This window comes from Pomacea canaliculata, unplaced genomic scaffold (assembly GCF_003073045.1).
Source record: "Pomacea canaliculata isolate SZHN2017 unplaced genomic scaffold, ASM307304v1 utg7802_pilon, whole genome shotgun sequence".
In the NCBI taxonomy this organism is placed as follows: Eukaryota; Metazoa; Mollusca; class Gastropoda; order Architaenioglossa; family Ampullariidae; genus Pomacea; species Pomacea canaliculata.
Genome location: NW_020229212.1, coordinates 1 through 19,645, shown reverse-complemented (window position 1 = coordinate 19,645; position 19,645 = coordinate 1). Strand labels below are relative to the sequence as shown.

At 36.9% G+C, this 19,645-nt stretch overlaps 1 long non-coding RNA gene across 1 annotated transcript; it reads right to left on the bottom strand.

Moving 5' to 3' along the window:
• Positions 1-6,793: 6,793 nt before the first annotated feature.
• Positions 6,794-8,753, bottom strand: LOC112556040. The gene is made up of 3 exons (XR_003097601.1): positions 8,717-8,753; positions 7,786-7,884; positions 6,794-6,920 (listed from the first exon to the last, which is right to left on the bottom strand). It is a non-coding gene; the product is annotated as an uncharacterized LOC112556040 (long non-coding RNA).
• Positions 8,754-19,645: the final 10,892 nt, after the last annotated feature.

Sequence of the window (19,645 nt, the reverse complement as noted above, 5' to 3'; positions counted from 1 at the left end):
CTGAATGTCAATAAGTTTCTTATTCAATTTCTCAAGCTGTACATACCTGCCAAGGTCATCAGTCTCAAAGAGTTGCTGCAGATACTGTGATGTTGTTGAGTTCTGCATCTGACATAACCTTCCACAGCATCTACCACTGATGAATTACTGACCTCCACTGAAAAGCAATATCAATAGGGTATTAACATCACACAATACGTCATCAAATGCAATAAAAATAACCTTTACTTTCAGGCAAAATTTTAGAATGTGTACATTTGTATAAAAAGCCATTTGGTAGTATATACATATCAGATGTCACAAACTTTGTTATGCAAATTATGCTGGACATGCTATATCCTGCCATTATGGTTCCCCATATCTTATTTTTTCATATCCCCTCCATATTTTAGGGATTGTATGTGGACTTTTTGCCTGAACACTGACCAACTGAGACAGATTGCCAAATTCAAAAATCTGTTGATACTGATGTACCAAAAAGAATGAACAGTGCAAGATTTGTTTGTGAAGATCTAGAGATATCAATCTTGACAATGATGAGGCTAAGCCCAGAAAGTCTGAGCAGATTTCCCAGAAAATGTTTATGCTTCACTGTGTACTATTCCCACCCCCAACACAAGAGAGAAAATAATGGTCTACATGTAGTAGTCTTATTTCAGATTATCCTGTTATAGCATCCTAAGACTTGGTGCATAGCTTACAGTAGATTTACACACTAACAAAAGGAGGACCTTAAAAACACATATCACTGTTCACTGTGTCCAGAGATGGAAATGGAATAAATGCATGTTGGTAGAAAATTTGCTGAGTATGATGGTGCTTAATAAAAAGTGTTGCTTCTGAGCAGAGTTGTGTGCTTTAAAAGTGGAAGGCTCAAAACTGTAGAAGCTTCAATGATGACCCACTCTATTGGTGGTCATGGCCTATACTGGACCCTGTCCAAAAATGCCTTCTGACATGCATTTCCTATCAATATGTTCCAAGTGAAAAAGAACTGCTAAAAGCTCATTCCTCCCACATGACAAAGACAACTTAGTGATCATTAAGTGTGTGATGCTCCTGGTCAACAGGGACCAATTCACTTATGATGAGTGTGGGCCCTGATGTCAGAAAAGTCAGGGTTAGGGTTACTTTGAAAGTCAGATTGTAGGCTTAAAGGGATACTAAAGGGTAGTGATAAGGCTGTGGCGACGGTCAAACGTTTCAAAAATATATTTAGTTACAATTACAGAGCACGAGAGCAATACAGGAGAAATAAAGGATTCGTTTCTCACTTAATTACCACTTATTAGCACTATGTCGGTTGCCGATGTTCATAAAAATCGAAAAAATCCAGTGAAATCGACCCTTGTGTCCTTCCGCCGAGTAGCCACGATATCTTCCCGAGATATGGTCAAGCAGACGAGTCTTTTGTGACGTCACAAACGACAGGAAGTGTCTGTGGTCATTGCTAGAATAGTGATCGGTGGTGTCTCTTAGTTGGATTTGTGATCTCCAAAGTCATTAACTATCGAGATGGCCATGAATAATGTTCAATTTTACCAATTTGAACCACTTGCATCAGCTCACAATCGACTGAACATCCTCGGAGGACGAGGAAAATGTTGCAGCAGTCGAAGCACAAAGCAGGTACGTAGGACCAGAGATCTGTAGGGACAGATCTCTGGTAGGACTATAGAAGTAAGTCATACTGTGTGCACGGGAACAGAAAGTGAAAGCATGCTTTACCTTCAAGCACTTTAAATAAACATAATGCACTCAAACTCTTTACACTGGGCATTGTTGTTGACGAATTCACTTCGTAGTGTATTTAAAAAATAAAATTACATTTGGTATGCTAATTATTTCCTCACACACACCGGAATATTCACATTGTATATGATAATTTGGGTTTTAAGTGAACTTCCTAAGGATAGTTTAAAAAATTAATAGTTTGAAATATCTGTATTTTAAATATTTTAAACAGACTTTAATATAATACTATTTGCAGCCTTTTTTGGGGGATATAGTTTGAATAATTACACTAATGACTTACTGTATAACAACGATGGATAGAATTCAAGCAGAGACGTTTGCTTTATATGTTATTATGCCTGTGCTTTTAACTTATATGTTTGTTGTTTAAATGTGTATTTACATAGATTCATTTATCACAGTTTCAGACTGGTGCATTTGTGAGCATTGTGAGGAATGGCCACAACAAATGTTGAAGCATAAAAAAATGTAGAGTAAAAGCTTTAAAGTGAATTGTCGAGAAAATGTTCCCTATACATCATGAAAATTGTTACATTTATCCAAATCCAGTTATTGGACACACTTCATATCAGATGCATAAAATACTTTCATGTATCTGACATGAATTGTAAAATAAAATCTTCCCTTTGTTAACATTAATTTCTTTTATTTGTTCAAACTCAGGTATGGGACACACTTTATCTTTATGTCCAAAACAAATCTTGCATGCATCTGGCATTTTTATTTTACAAACATCATTTCTGAAATACTTGGTGCTGAATTTACCTTTCATTCTTTATTTTCTTACAAACTAATAATAATGCAAGGAAAACTGTGTGAGAACTGATTTCTTTCTTTCACATAATAAACAGACATGTGGCTTAATCTTTTTATTTCCTCGTTCCACTGCATGTGAATTTTTCATTTGATTGCTCTGTAAGCATTTAAAACAGTTTCAACAATGTATTTTGTCATAATTTTCTTAATTCTTGCACAGTTATGGATTCCAATAAACCAAGTGGACAATTTGAGACACATGTGTGTTTGTGTACTTGTCAAAGGTTGAACATTTAGGAAGCCTAAAAGAGTGTGGCTGTGATGTCCAGGAGTAATGATGGCCACAGGAGCGTCTTGGCATATGGTTATAAATTTGACTTCTATGTGACACTCATCTATAGTTGTGATAGAGGGGTTGCTACACTGCCTGCAGACACCCAGCAGCTCCTCCAACTTCTTTTCGTGAATGATAAATTTTCTTTCCAGGAAGGGATTTGTGCCCAGTTCATCTTTCTGAGAATTCCTAGAGACAAATATCGAGACTAAAATCATAGTTAAAACCATAAATCATTTTTATAGCTAAATATCAGCTTAAATTCTTGTGCTAGCATGTTTCTGATATAAACTATCAAGTACTGACTGTTTGTTAGTAACTGCAATATAAATTTTGTTTACTGGTGCTCCTCGACTGCTGAATTATTCCACTCTGAGGTGTCATTTTCATTTTCTGACTCCCATATCAATATCAGGATCACACCTAGCAGACATTTATAGACACAATTTCCTTCTTTTTCATTTCATTATGAAAAAAATTTATCCACATAAAATTACAAAGCCATATAAAAATTTTTTTATCTAAGTGTTTAAAACTGCACATATTTTTGGCCTTGAATATCCTTATAAGAAGAAAATATCTGGCACAGTTTATGGAATTAATGCCAATTTTAAGATAAAAGAGATGTGCAATAGAGAAAAGAACTAAAAGTGGCCATTACCTTTTCAGGATTGGAGCTGAGATCTGGGTCTGGACCTCTTATTTAAGCACAGTGAACTGTTTGTTGTGACTGACTTGTTATAGTTCTGAACATTAAAGTTTTATAAAGTAATCATTCCACAAAACATTAAAACAATAATAAAACATGTATGATTATACCATGTGATCAAGCTATTATTATTTTAATTCTTTACAGTATCCAACATAAAAACACAATCATTAATATTACTCTAATTTTCAAATGTTGAAATATCAAGTCTAACTTCCGCAGTGTACTGCACATAGATTTCACTACTATTGTTGATAAGCTCATTATGTAGGAAATACCTTTCACATGAATTTTATTGTTTTTAGATTTCATAAACAAATAGGCTGTCTTTTCAAAAATATGAATTTAAAAATATTTCATTTTATAAAAGCAAACAATGATTTTTAAAAAATAATGTAACAAGTGACAGGATTTCAACAATCATTTCTTTTACACTTTCAGTTTGATGCTGACATTTTTCATTTATTATGCATGTACTATGAATTTTTACCTATTGAAACCCGCTTATTATAAGTACCACATAACACGTTTATTGTTTTATAGATATGTACAGTCTTTGATATATGTATATTGTAATGTTATCTACCAATAATGAAAAGTGCATTTTGTAAACACACTAACAGTACATAGCACTGATACTGACCTGTTTATGCTGTAGTCGTTTGGCAAGTGAAACTCGTCTGTCTGATAGATCCTTCATTCTTTTTCGAGAAATTTCATTGTGTTGAAAAATGGTCGGAATTGCATCTGGCAGAAGCTGTGCCTTGAAGGCCAAATCTAACTGTTCGGAGATTTCGGGTCCGGCTAGTAAAGCACTGATCGTCAACAAAATGCTTGCACAACACCTCCCACTCTCTGGGCTCCCAAACGTGTGGCATCGAGCCTTGTTATTGTATGACACACTCTTTTTGTAAGGCTCGATCTGTCTTTCGGAAAATGATGACAATGTCGAATCTTTTCCCATTTTTTCGTGGCAATCGGGTGCAGGCATGGTTCGGTCTCACATGTAAACAATCCTACTGAAACGTCATAAGGTCACGTGACCGAGAACGAGAGTTCGTCGAAGCAGACGAAAGAGTCCGTGTAATTTATCTTCTTAAACGCAACATTCTACTACAAACCTTCAACTTTTTTCACATGAACAGACATGAAAATAGACGAGATTCAAATTGATCCTACTATTTACGAGTTTCTAAGCAGTTTAATTTTCCCTTTAGTATCCCTTTAACTTTCGTGAGTCACAAAAATGTTATTGCTGAACATGTTACTATTAAATGGGTTCTATTTAATCTTTTTGTAGGGTTGGAAAATGAAAGAAGCTGGAGAGTGTATATGTACATTGGACAAATGGGGTTTACAACAGACCTCTAAAGGTTGGCTTTTGCACCTCTGTCATGCATGGTTCTATTTAATCTTTTTGTAGGGTTGGAAAATGAAAGAAGCTGGAGAGTGTATATGTACATTGGACAAATGGGGTTTACAACAGACCTCTAAAGGTTGGCTTTTGCACCTCTGTCATGCATTGCCGGCTCTTTTTGTCTTATGATCTTTCCTGTGGCTCATTGTGATTGGCTCACTTTTTACATTCAAAGGTCATCACATTTTTTCAAGAATTTTCTCAAGCACTCACGCAACCTTTAGCACACTCTTTTATAGTAATACATTCCCTGACCATCATACAAAGGAAAAAGACTCACAGATCACTAGACAATCCCATACTATTTATCCAATGAACACTGACTTGTAACTCATTAGACATTATCATCATGTACTCATACTACTTCTCCAAATTAAAACTCACTCAGTCCAAGGAGGTGTCGAAGAGTATTGAGTACATTCTGTGCCTCTCCTAAATGCTGATAGAGTTCATTCATACGTGGCAAAATCCAGACACACTTGAGACGTCAAACAGGCTTTGAAAATGCTTCACAATGCTCTCTAATGTCGTTCGTGAAATATGTTCCCATCCATCCTAAAAAAAAAAAACCAAAAAAACAAGCCACAAAAGTAATAATCATTAGAGCTGAACATAAATGATCACAGCTTCCTCTTTTTTTTCAGCATCCACATAAACTATACTGTAGCTGAATGACGTCCTAAAGAGAACACACTTTTGAAAAAAAGCAATGTCTTTTGCGGACTGCCAGGGTAGAAATTTCTGTCATCCTCGACTCCCTCTGTCTCTGTCCATAAACAACTCATCTATTCCTTTATCCACCTCTCTCTGCAGCCTGGGTGCCATTCTCAATCAGTTTGACTTTTCCTCATCGTATTTCTTATGTCTGCAGAACTGCTTACCTTGAACTTTTTAGGCTTAGTACCATTTGTCATTATCTCACCACTGATGCAACTAAAACTCTGTGCCTGTGCTCTCAAGGATGGACTATTGTAAGTTCTCTTTTAGCTGCATTCCCAAGTATCTTCTTGAAAGACTTCAAAGGATCCTGAAATAATGCTACTCTTATCATCTGCAGAGCATCTAGATGTGAACACATATCACTCATAATTCGTTCTCTTCACTGGCTGCCAGTAGTAGACCATATACCCTACAAACTTTCCACTCTAACTTACTCTGCCATTTGTGTCATTGGTCCTCAGTACCTCTCTGGCCTAGGCCTAGTTACACCTATAATTTTAACAATGTTGATTGTGCTCACATTCTCTGTTACACTTACAGGTTTGATCTCAAAACAACTTTTTATAATTATTCTTACTCATCTTAGTGTGGTTTGATGAAGTTGGTTTTATTCTTTCCAAAGTAGATAGCAACTACCTAGCATAAAAAGTTTTCATAAACAACAAGTTCACATTTGCTTACTACACATACAAACTACAGTTGCTTTATAACAGACAATGTGAGATGATAACATAGAATTGTTTGTAACTGAATATTTCTAATATACTTGGGACACATTAGTAGTTTCTCCTTAGCAAGATCATCAATGATTTCTGCCATGCGCTTGACTGTATGATCCCCAGTAAGATGGATTGCGGGCTCGGGCAAAACCTGTCCCAGAAGTTGATTCAGTGCAACTCGCAATTTCTGCTCAAGTAAGGAAAACAAAAATTTTTTAACAATGAAATGCAAGTCTTTTGTATGCCACATACTTTCAATTCAAGCTATAGCTTTTAACACACACCATATCATTTTTAATTCTGGAAACACAGCTTCAAGAAAAATACCTGGAGGTTTTTTCATGTCTTGTCTCCAGTTATTCATGTGAACAGTGTCAAACATGTCTCAGTCAGTATGTTGTTTGGTTGTGTCTGCTGTTTCCCTTGAAATGTGCTGGCACATGATGCTGCATCCAAATGTGAGGCAGTTATCTGGATATTCCTATTCTGCTGCATCACCAATGGCACATCCTACAACAATGGCAAGTCTTTGAGGACATTTTTATTATCCTAGAATAGCAGAATCAGGCAGATCGTTTGTGTGTATTTGTATGTCCTACTTTAGTCATACAATTAGAAAGCTATTTATCTTACCACTGGCTATTTTGGTGATCCTAAACACATAAAAAAGTACACTGCACACAATTTAATACTGTACCTTAAAGTGTGCAAAAGTGTCAATTTATTGTGCAAAAAAATGCTGAGTTGTTGACTAGTGCATACTTCACTTAATCGTTTTCAAAACTGCTAAAGGTCATTAGGTAGTGCCAGTGCAATTAACTAAAAAGTCACATCTACAACACTTTTTCTTTAGCAAGTACAACTATAACATCAGACCAAAATACCTCATGGAATAGTGGCCGAATAGACCTTTACACCTACTAGTAGCACCATAGCTAACAGACAGGGTTTACTGCTTGTATAACAAATTTCAATTATTTACATGTGTAAGTGAATATTTTAATTAATTACCTACATTTACCACAGGAATAAAATAAGTTCTCTGCGCATTGAGCGCATCTTTGTGATGCGGATACTGGCGCGCTATAAAACTACATCATCATCACATCATCATCATGAGGAAGTGTGGCAAGCTACCTGAGAATGAAGGTTGTGAAATTTGATATGCATGCTTGTTGTACACAAACATGCATTAATGAGTGTAACCCTCAGAATGAAGGTTGTGAAAATTAACTAGAATTCTTTTCGTCTTAATGCTGTTTGTGGCTAGAAAAAAAATGTTTTTCCCCTCCCTTGCCCAATATTTTGTACATCAAACATAATTTATTACTGTAAAGTTACAAAATAAAAGCTTAAATACATCAGCTGTTCCAACCTGTTCCACTGTGTAGTTCCTGGCCATGTGCCTTAGTAGCTGTTGTATTGCAGGTACAAGTTTCTCTGCATCATTCACACCCAGTTCTTTGCAGGCAGCCTGTTGTACACAAACATACATGAGTGTCAGGGTTAGCCTAGCCTAGCCTGTTGTATACAAATACACATTAATGAGTGCATTACAGCCACACTCACACCCCCTGACACTCGCAAGCTTAAGTAAATGTTATGACTAAAAGTATGAATTTCTGCATGAAATAAAAGTTTGAAATCAAATTTATCTAATCAAACTCATTCTCATGAAAAATAATACCCAAGAAACAATGCAAAAAAATGAAACTGAAAAATCATGCACATAATATATATATATCTGAGAGAGAAAGTCTGCCAATTGTTGGTAAGATGTGAGACTTTCTTAGAATTTCATTCACCGAATGTCATTCACTAATACTATTATGATTTTGTCTAGCTGACCATAACACTTTTCCATTTCATGAGTTGAGGATGGAGTGTTGACCTGGACAATAGCAATATTGTAGGGGTTGGCAGAAATGCAGGACAGATATCAGTCAACTTGAAATATGTATTCACCTGAGGACATTTCTAACCATGTTTTTCCCAGACAATAGAGTGGTAAAATGACCTTATCAACTTCTCTTCAGTCCACAGGATGGAATGAGCTGGAAAGCGTACTGCAAAAGTATAATTTATGCTGGTGTCCATACAGGTAAAAAAGCTTGCAACAAATATTTGCAACCTTACTTGTGAAAAAAAAAACCACTTTATGGTCACTCAGAAATAGAGTGTTACTGTAAGTGCTACGGACCTGCTATCTACATTAAACAAACTGCGAACAGGTTCACAAAGGCAAATGTGTATGTATAGATATATCATAGAAGCAGGTGGAAAGCAAAGATGAGCAAGGTTCGAACCCCAATAATCTGCTGTGTACTGCATCTGGCCTCGCTGATGAGCTTGTGGACAGCGGCTTATCTGCCTCATTTATTACCTGCTCTCGAAGCCTGCAATAAAAAAAAAAAATATTGGGTAAAGTTACTGACATACTGCATATCTATCTGCAACATCTTCACAAGTGTTATTTAGGTATGTCTTACGTGTTGGGGTGATGGTTAGAGAAGGGATGTGGGTGGGAGAAATTCTCAACAGATGCTGAATCTTCCCCTTCACCCATATCATAGTAGTCGCTTCTTGTCCTTGCAAGTGCAAAATGGAAAAGGGCACTAGCACCCACCAGACCGTATGCCAACAGCAGAAGTTAGCCTTGGATTCAGTTTGTTACATGCTCTATTGTCTGTTTTGCTCAACTGCTTGTCACAAAGCTCTTTGTTTTTCTCTTCAATGCAGATGATGTCATTTCCTTCTGATGTGTCACGAAATTAGGTGATAGTGCGCCTGTTATGATCTTTCACAGTTAGGCGACATAGTATGTCTGTTATGGTGTGAAAGTTGTGTGACTGTGTCAGTATGTTGTGGACAGATTGGGCCACACATGCTGAATGAACAAATGTGAAGAATTGCATTGAATGTAAAGTATTTTTAAGAAAAATATAGAAGGTTCTAGAATGGATAGTGGGGGGAGGAGGTTTATAAACATTTAATGATTCCTCAGCCATTGACTTACCATTTTAGACATGACATCCACCCAGACAACTTTCATGTGGAGAGTAGAGCTGTGTCTTCCCAGCAAGGTTTGGAAATAATTTTTGTCATCTTGTTCAAAATGGTTTTTTGAAAGAATTGTAATTTAAGTGAAAAAAAATTTTTTTTTGTGTGTCACAACCCCTATTTATTATTTCACTGTTAAATAGGTAACAGAGACTTCAAAGACTGCTAGAAAGAAACTTCAATACACTTCTGTAATAATCAATGATATTGAGAAATTGCTTTGCCATCACACTGGAATAGGTCAACAGCAAGTTTTTCCCAAGGTAAAGATGTTTCTTATGTGGCATTAGGGGGCTCCTTATGTTGATTGTTCTCATGAATGTGTATAGATGGATTGCTGTCTGTCTGCCGAGACCAACGCTTAGCCTCTTGCGAAGTTCTCCGGTGTTATTCTCTGCAAGCCTTAATAATGAATGTGACTAAAACCGGAAGCTTTTTACAAACCTGGCTCGTTTTAGCAGTTAACGGGAAAAAAATCGTCTGCCAGCAGTCCAGTAATACAAGTTCGTGTTGTTCTGGAACTGGCTACAGAATGTGCATTTGGCTCCAAGGTGGATGATCTAGGGTAACATAATACAGAAAACAACTTCTTTAGCCTTAGCTAGGCATGCCATGGTATATGTGTCCTTGTTCAGTCAGTCTCCAAAGCATGTCATATTGCGGTGTCTTAGGAGCTATCAACTTTTTGCCTTTAAATAGCAGACTTTCTCAGTCAGCTCTCCCTGGAAGCATTGTACGCTTATTTCTTCAGAAATGTCTTTACTATCTTTTGGCAACCTTCCCACGATAAGTAGTTTCAGTGCTGGGTGTTTGCTCATTTCTTTCTTTCAACTGAGATTGGCATACAGCTGACAATGAGGTAAATTTCCAGTTGTCAATTGAAGATGACTGTAATGGAAGCACATCCCTAGAATGGTGAATCTCTTTTTTCTACTTTTGTACTTCAACAAGTGAACAGCATTCTTTTGAGATGTTGACAGTGGCTTTTTAATGATTGATTTTCAGGGGCTTATGGTCATTTTCTACAGACACTGGGCGCCGACAGATGTGTAGTAGGAAGTAGTCCATATTGAAAATTACTGCTAACATTTCTCTTCTATTTATGTTTACTGACATAGTGCATTTTCTCAGCACTTCAAACAGACTCACAACACATTAATTTCCATAAGTACACAAAAGTGCATGGCAACCACACTATGCATGCCTGCACACACGTGCAACACAAAATCACACATCACGGAAGAGCAGCGGGGGAGATTGGTGTTTTATGCCAAGCCAGCAACTAAGGCTATATCATGGCAAGGCAACCAGCCCTGTAAACAGATGCCACATGAAGAGTAAGAAGAGCATGCCCAAGACAAGATCTGAACCCAGGACAGCCAGACCTCACTGTATTTGTGACATCAGACTGCCTCCACAGCATGGAAGAACTGGGCAGCCAACCCTGCAAAATTTGGGAATATTACTTTCTTGCAGTCACTCTTGAATCACTCAGGAATCTTGTGGTGAAGGCTACAAGTCTCTCTTCTTGCATCCACCATCAGAACACTGGGTTTACTTGTATCATAGAAGACCAAAATATGAGAGGAACGTTTGTTGAGTTTCATTGACAGCACTTTCCAATTATCTTGTAATGAAATAATAGTATCTATTTATTATAGCCACTTGAGTTCTTGCTAAGCAGATTGATTGTGCAAAGGTTCTGTTATAGCTAAGAGGCTGGGAAGAATCTGCTTAGTTTAATTTTCTAAACCTATAAACATTTCACAGACAAATTAACTGAAAAATGTGAAATAATGTGTCACACTATTAAACGATTTTCAAACAGAACACGTAAAGATAAAGGCAGGAAGTCCTGCCAAAACCTCTCTATTGATCCACTGTGTACTTTTTTATCCATAACAAATCACTATCCAAACTCTTTACATTTGAGTGTTTGTATTTTCGAAACAAAAGTCTGTAGCTTTTGGTATCAAATTGAAAACTTATTCTCTCCCTTGGATGACTTATTTTCTTTTTAGATTGCTCACATGATTGCACACATGAGAATTTAAAAATCAAAATAGGAGTAGTGTCAGATTATGATCATGACCAGCTTCTGACATTGTATGGACCAAAATGCACTTATGGATAATGTAATTCCAAGCCATTTTTTTATAATTTTATTTGGCATCCAGTCATAAATAAACAAAACAGCATTTGATTAAAAATCAATTTACCATAATTTTTGTGCCTATATTGATGATCAAATCACAACAATATAAATGCATAGTGTGCTTGAAAGTAAAGGAATTTTCACAAGACTAGCCACAATCACAGCAGCTTTGGTTAGTGATGAGTACAGACTATTATTTACTATTTGTGCATTTCCACACGTTTATCTACAGTTGTAGTGAACCAATTGCATAAAGTCAATGATGCCAGTTTAATGTCATTGATCTGAGCAGGCAAGCAAGCAAGCAAATATAAAACAAACAAAAGCATCACTCAGCCTCTGATATAAGTTTTTAGGTTTATTTCACCAGCCCCCAAACAGCTAATTTGACATGCAGTTTTACTTCACCAAGTGAAAAGAATGGCTAATTTGACACAAAGTGTTTTCTTACACAGCAAAAATGTTTGTACATAGATAACACCAACACACAGCAAGAACTACACACCTGGTTAAATCAAGCTGCTGCTCAGATCACTGAGCTGCTTTTCATACACATCAATGACATCCAGCAGCCTGCAACATCATTAGGCAGTTATACATCTCATTTTCCACCATAAAGCAAACTCTATGTGCTTTAAACAAATAAAAACAAATAACATCTAAATACAGATTCAAAATGAATAGCACACATTCAAACAGTCACAGAAATACAAGGTACACATTCAAACACATACCAAACATACCAGCAGTTACAGAGTTTTAGATGTCAAAAAGCATTTGCGGCTCTCGGTGTTTTGATTCCGCAGAAACTGGATCCAAATGGTTCTTTGAATCTTCAAGGTTGCCGACCCCTGGTCTGGACTCTTACAAGTATTTCAGCAATTTGGCACATGGCTCTCTTAGTGCTGACACAGCCTACATACATTCTTGTCATTTATTTTACAGGCCAATCACTCTATTGTGCCAGCCCCAGTTCAGAAAATGGCTCAAATGTAGAAGGTTGATAAAAGGTTTAAACTTTTCTAAACACACTTTAGTTGTCTTTAGTTAGTTTATTCCTTGTTTGCTCCTTTGAGGAGCCACAACAGGACCTCACCAACAGACCCGGTTTTGGCAGCCCCCTTCAGTTGGCCCAGGTGGTTCAATGTCCTTTGCCTCACTCTCTATATACTGTTCTTTTCCAAAATCTGCTTCGGTCTCCCAACTCTCCTTTTCCCCTGAGGGTTCCAGACAAGTGACTGCTTGGCAATGGTGTCAGCGGGTTTGCGCAGGGTGTGTCCTATCCAGCCCCATTTGCATTTTTTTATGTCTTGGCTAGTGGCATTCTGGTTGGTTCTTTTCCACAGGCTGCTGTTGGAGATCTTTTCAGGCCATCTTATTCCCAGGATATGATGTAGGCATCGGTTGGTAAAGGTCTGGAGCTTGTTGTGATGGTATTTGCCTTTAGTTGGAATGGAAATAATTTGGGTTTTTCAAGCCTGCTATATATCTCTTTTCTCTTATTCCTAGTCACTCCCAGCGGAACATGGGGTTGCAGAAACATGCTATATAGTTAACAATACTTAGTGAGATGACAACACCTTTTTTTTTAATATGCACTACCATTATGTCACAAAAGACATATCTGTGACTTTATTCCACTAACTACTTGTTTAGTCCTCTTCGTACTTAAGGTGGTATGTAAACCACTTGAGACCTCTACCTTTGTCAGCAGCAAATTTTAGACATGCTGTTCCAGGACAGTTTCTGATCTTTTAGTTCTCTCTCTGCTGACTTTGACATGTTTGGTTTGGTCGACTACGCTTCCTCCTGCCATCAGCTGTCCAATGAAGGGCTAATTTGGGTGGTGCCTCTGGTTTCATTCTGCATGCATGCCGTAGCCATTTCCATCTTCTTTTTTGGATTATGGTTGTCATATTTTGTGCAGCCAGTTCTTGTAAGGAATTCTTCTGTAGTAATTGTGTTATGCCAGAATATCTTGAAAATTTCCTCAGACATTTGGTTTGGAAGTTCCCCAATTTCTGCCTGATGTTTGCTATCCTTGCTTTAACAATATCTCCCCAACTCCTGCAGCTTTGCCAAAAACACTTACCGTCAAATAGTTTACAGTCAAGGATACAATTCACGAATCTTCAGAAAATCAGTATTTGAAAAATGAGATGATATTATCACATTTAAACAATAGCAAATTCACTACAACTTAAGGTCTTGGCTGTGAAAAAAAAAAAAGATCGAAATGAATGATATACTTCAGACTAGAAAGTTGTTAAGCAGATCCAATCAATCTGCACTTCTGTGTAATTGAGAAGAAATAAATGAAACTACCAGCACATGCTTTTTACCACCCAATCTCCTGCACACATCACTTTACTTGCCATCCATAACTGAGTGAGCTCTAGCTGTATGTTTCATAAATTCCTGGAAAACTTTATTTTGGCGGGAAATTCGTTTTCCTCCTGAAAAAAATTAAGCTATTACTATAAATAATGGATAAATGATATTCACCTCCTAAAATACAAATAACAATGAGGTCATGAAAAAAGATTTTAACAAATAGGTTATAGAAGCAGAGACAAGTCTTTTATTTCGATACCTGGTACAACTGTATATTTTCTCACTTATGAAACAAATCTGAGCTCACTCTTTATAGTGTTGTACAAAATACAGCATTACATTCTTTTGTGAACAATGCAGTGTTACTACTGTAAGTAGATTGTCCAGTAAATAATAATTAATGTCCCTTTTCTCTGCATAAAACTCGTTTCACTTGCTTGACGATTTATCAGTTTTCCCGCAACACAACAAAAACGCCTATCATTGTAAAGAAGTAAGATGTCTCGTCTGTGAATTTATGTTACAGTGTTCCTATGGTTGAATGGACACAATAGCAATAACTCCTTTGTTTTCATGACATAAAAATAGCCACCTTTAGGTGTTTGCTTGGAGTATAATATTAAACACACCAAATACAGACAGTATCCAGCAAATGCGTGTTTGCATGGTGATTTAAAAATGCCAGCTCTTTATGTTTATTCAATAACATCACGCTGTACTACACCGCCACAACGGTGGCGACCTTGCTTATATGACAGCAACTTTGGCAGCAAATGTTTGCATGGCACAACTACAAGCCAGTCTTATTATTTGCACAGAACACAAAACCAAAGGTTCTGTTCTTCTGAGAAAACTAATTCAAAGATTGTGTACCTGTTTCTGATGAGAGATGAATTTTTGTGCAGTGTATCCAACTCCACTTCTCTCTGAGATAATCTGCGCTCCTAGCTGTGACAGTGCTTTAAAGTCTTATTATGCAGATTTCTTTCCTTCTTCCCCTCCTCTGGCATGATTCGAAGTCACAATTTTTTCTCCTTATGTCAAGTCTGAAAATCCCAATTGATTGCTTAATGTGATCAGATCTGCTTGCAGTTAGAAAAATAAACAAATAAAAGTATGTTCCCTACATTAACAATGATTGCACATATGCCTGAATAACACCATGAACATGGCAGCATTGCTTTCAACAACATGAAATGCAGATGACTCTTTTATGCCTGAAATAATTCTTTTTCTATCTAGAAGAACTTCCAGAATAATATAGCCACAGAGAAAATAAACTTCAGGTGTTATAAATAAAAACAGAGTTGTAGATAACTTTGAGACTAACTAATGGCCCAAAATCAAAGCAAGTAACCTCTAGCACAGACAGGAAAAATGTCGGAACTCTAGAAGTATTCGTTTACCTGCTGATAGAAACTACCTACTCTGTCAGTCTCATTCACAGAGTAGCCCTTGGGTGTCCAGATAAAAATTCGAGTTTGAAGATCTACCTTTGTAATAATGAGGCACAGTTTGGCAACTATACGTTCCCGCTAGAGTTGTCCTCATTTAATTAATATGTTGTGTCATCAAGAAGCTGTAAGCACTCACTGAACATATGCTTTGGAACAAAAAAACTCTGGGTCTGGAAAATTTAACTGAAAACTGCCATATGTTTCTATACTAATGCTGACGAAATTGCTTATTTGCCTCCTGGGATATGGGAATTTCGAGTTCCTCACTCTGGATCTGGAGCATTCCAGCATAACCTTTGTTCTTTAAGCGCAGTGTAGAACTTCTCAGCTTTCTGTTTATAGAGAGATATAGCAGGCATCCTCCGTCACATCAAAATGTAAATGACAAAGAAAAGATATACACATAGAATCTACATTCTTGGAATGTTATAATAGCTAATACACAACTGTGACCAAGTTCATGAAATGAGCATTTTTATGGTATCCTGTCTACAAATGGACACATCGTACGCCATGTTTAACAGCGACAGAAGTACCACAACAGGCCTAATAGAAATTAAAGTGAGATTCACAAAGAGCAGATAAATAATATCTTTGCCGGGATAGTAAACTCTAATCCGCTTGCATGTATTTCTGGATCCTGACCATCAGCAATCTATTGGTGTGCGGCTGTTCTTGGTGGTTAGCTTAAGTTTTGTTTCACCATGTATTTCTAGGTTATTTTCTTGTATAGTTTAGATCAAATCTATCTGTGTGGAGTGTCCAGCGTGGAGTTAGCATGCTGTATGAGAAGAAAGGCTGTAAATGTTTTCTACACCCTTTTGTGCTTTCTGTCCTTGGATGGTGTGATGCATCGGGAATGATGAGGCTTTACTGTCGCTGGGTTGTACAAGCAATCTGTCAGATGATTTCTGGTGGCGACCCACGCATCTTGTGATAATTGGCTTCATTTCCTGATTATCAATTCTATGGTTCTGACCGTTTCTTCCAGTACTGATCAGAGTTTGATGTATAGGATCCTAATGCTACTTTTAGCTTCCGCCTTATTTACTGCGATTTTACTATCTGAAGATCAGGATAGCAGTGGACTGTGTATAATAGTAGGTTAACATCACATGGTTGACTAGAGGATAATTAAAGAACTGGATTGGGTTCCCGGAATTCAGTAGCTCTCTCATAATATTTATCACTTTTTTTTTTTTTGCAGCTTTAGTTATTTTATTTAACAATATAGGTTCCAGTTTGTTTTTCTGAAAGATAACACCTAAAAACTTATCCTGTTGAACAAAATTTAATTATAATTAAGGAGTTTGTTCTAATGTAATTTAATGTCATTCTGTTTTTTTAGTCTGTTTTGGACTATTATTGCCTGTTTGGGGCTACATTGAAACCATAGAATATATTTTAACATTTCGCTATTTTGTTTCTCATATCTTCTGCATCTTATCGATCCTATATTTTTGTGGTGTTCACATATTTCTACTTTTCTTGAGAAAGTGTCATCTGCAAATTGTATAACTTTAACATGTTTTACATTTGGATATCTCCATCATAGTTGGAACAGTAAAGTGAGCGTGAGGACACTCCCCTACATCCTTCCATCCAGACCCAATACATACTCCATTTCTTTTCCTAAGAAACCCTGCACCATCCATAACTATGTATAGAGAAGAGGTAAACAACATCGCCAGCGGGTCTGGAAGCCACTTCATAACTTGAAACAAACGCTTTTTATTGATTTCCCATGTTGCTCCAGGCAACAACTTACCCTTCACACATAACTATGCCCCTGATACTATACACCGCCAATCAAACAACAGATTCCGTTAACTGACCAACAAGAAGAAAGATTGACGACGTATGATATGATCGTTGATGATGTACTCTGTGTTAACTGCAACTCTTTGGTAATCCTAATGTCTCAGTTCCGTGCACCCATCTTCCATACCAACATGTATTTATGATATCGCCAATCATGCAAATGCTACTCAAAGATTGGGATAAATCAGGACCACAATTTTTGTAGGCTCAATATAAGGCTAGTCTACCTCCTTCATGCTCACATAACGACTGTGCTTATCATCCTGAGAACGAATGAAAATTTTTGATGCAGGGCCCCCATTCAGCATATAATATATATTGATTATAGCACTATCAGGCCGTCTGGCAATGTGACATTCATCCACTACTGTATACAAGCCTGTATCATATGCTGCCAGAATGTTTAAGTCTACAGTCTTTCCAAAACAGCATTTTTTAGTAATATATATTATATAAAACAAAAATCTTTAGCATACTTTGTATTTACATTATTCTATAGAGGCCTAAACACAGCAAACAGTCACATTCTCCTTTCTCTTAGCGCTACACCCCTGATAACCATAATATCTGCTTCTATCCTGGCATTATGCACATTATCAAATCAAAAATCAAAATCAAAACAACTGTTATTGTCTGCCCAGAAACCCAGGGCAGAAATTGCTTTCCAACATACCCAACAACATTTAAACACACAGTAGGATTAAAAAAGGAGATAAATACGTGTTGACACCAGTCCATCAAAGCAGATATATGTCACAAGACATATTTTACAATCTACCTGCCTGATAAAACTAGATCATTCAATAAAATGTTTTGCTAATAACTTCTCTAACCTGAGTGATGTTGGTATCATCAATCTGTAGGAAACTTTGATGTTAAGCCGCGACAGACTTAATATGTTGTGACGCATATCTGACTGTTTCCAGTCCATGCATACATAGTAACCTTAATAATAACAAAATAGAACAGACTAACATTACAATAAAAAAGTATACCAGGTGATCTCATAAACATTATCAGACAAAAGTTTATGAATGCCCTTTCCATCTTTAAAATTAGAATAAAAAAAACCAACTCTTCACCTTGTATATTGCACAGGCTGAAGGCCCCAAGCTCTGTATTTTCTAAGCTTCTTTTCAAATCTTTACACACATCTGTCCTAATCATTGACTGCAAGTAAATGAAAACATTTACACATCAGCTTCCACTCTAACAAGAATTACAGTACGGACAACATTCCCTCATATGCTGCTAACAGGTAACTCTCTTCCACATTCATATTTCACACTCAACTCCAAGTTACATTCAAACCCACTTCTGAAAACATACTTTTCTCTACATACTATCCCTGAATAATTATTCGTAATCCCTGTAGAGCAGCAGTGTGGCGCGACCGCGTTGCCCCTCATCACCAATACAGTGCCAAGGTGATTCCTGGTCAGCAGTGTCTCGGCCACACGATTCTTGTCTGCACGATTGAACTGGTTAATAGCTGACTTCTGCTTGATTAGCCTTAGCTGCTCTGGCCGTAAACACTAATCACTAACTCCCTTGTAACATTGTCTTTTAAACATCAACCTGTTAACGATCACATCATACACGTTTACAATACTACACCCTTCACCCATATGCTTTACACTCTACTCATTGTACTCATTCTAGCGTGGGTCCCTATACGAACTCACCGCCCTGTCTGTTACTTCATATCATGCTGTCAATGCGGAGTCTATCTACTTGGTTATGCTGCTTATAAGTACCCAATTATATTATAACCCCAAGTATTAAGAAGACGTATATTCTCTAGTCAACACCTATTCAAAAGGCAATTGCGACGCAGCTAAAATCGACATCGAAGCTACCACACCTTCATATGGTGCTCAACTTCTGCCAAACACTCCACCTACTTCACTCCTCAGAACCTCACCATCGCATCTTCTATCAAATACATTAAAATTCATTTTCTATATTAGTTCCATTTCTCTTAAGGAAATAATATGCAATTTGTTAATTCTAATATTATGTAATCTCCCACACAGTTATAACCATATCTCCTAAACTGAAGTAAACACTCATGTTCAAATCAATGATACACACACCACAAACATCACCATGCACAGAAAGATTGCTGTACATAAATATTAGAAACTTTCTCAAGTTCTCCCATGGCTTGAGCCTACAACAAATCCAGATATCATCCTATGTCGTTTGTTGAATAAAAACATAATCGAACAACAAAACATCCCTATCTCTCGTGTCGTAAACATATCTGTTCTTCATTCTTTCTGGTGTAAGTAATGTTCATAGCTCATATTTGGCGGAAATATATCTTTACCAAACGCTTTTACATAATTATTACAAGGATGTAAGACATGTCACATTAAAAACTGGTTTTTTTATTAACCATAAAA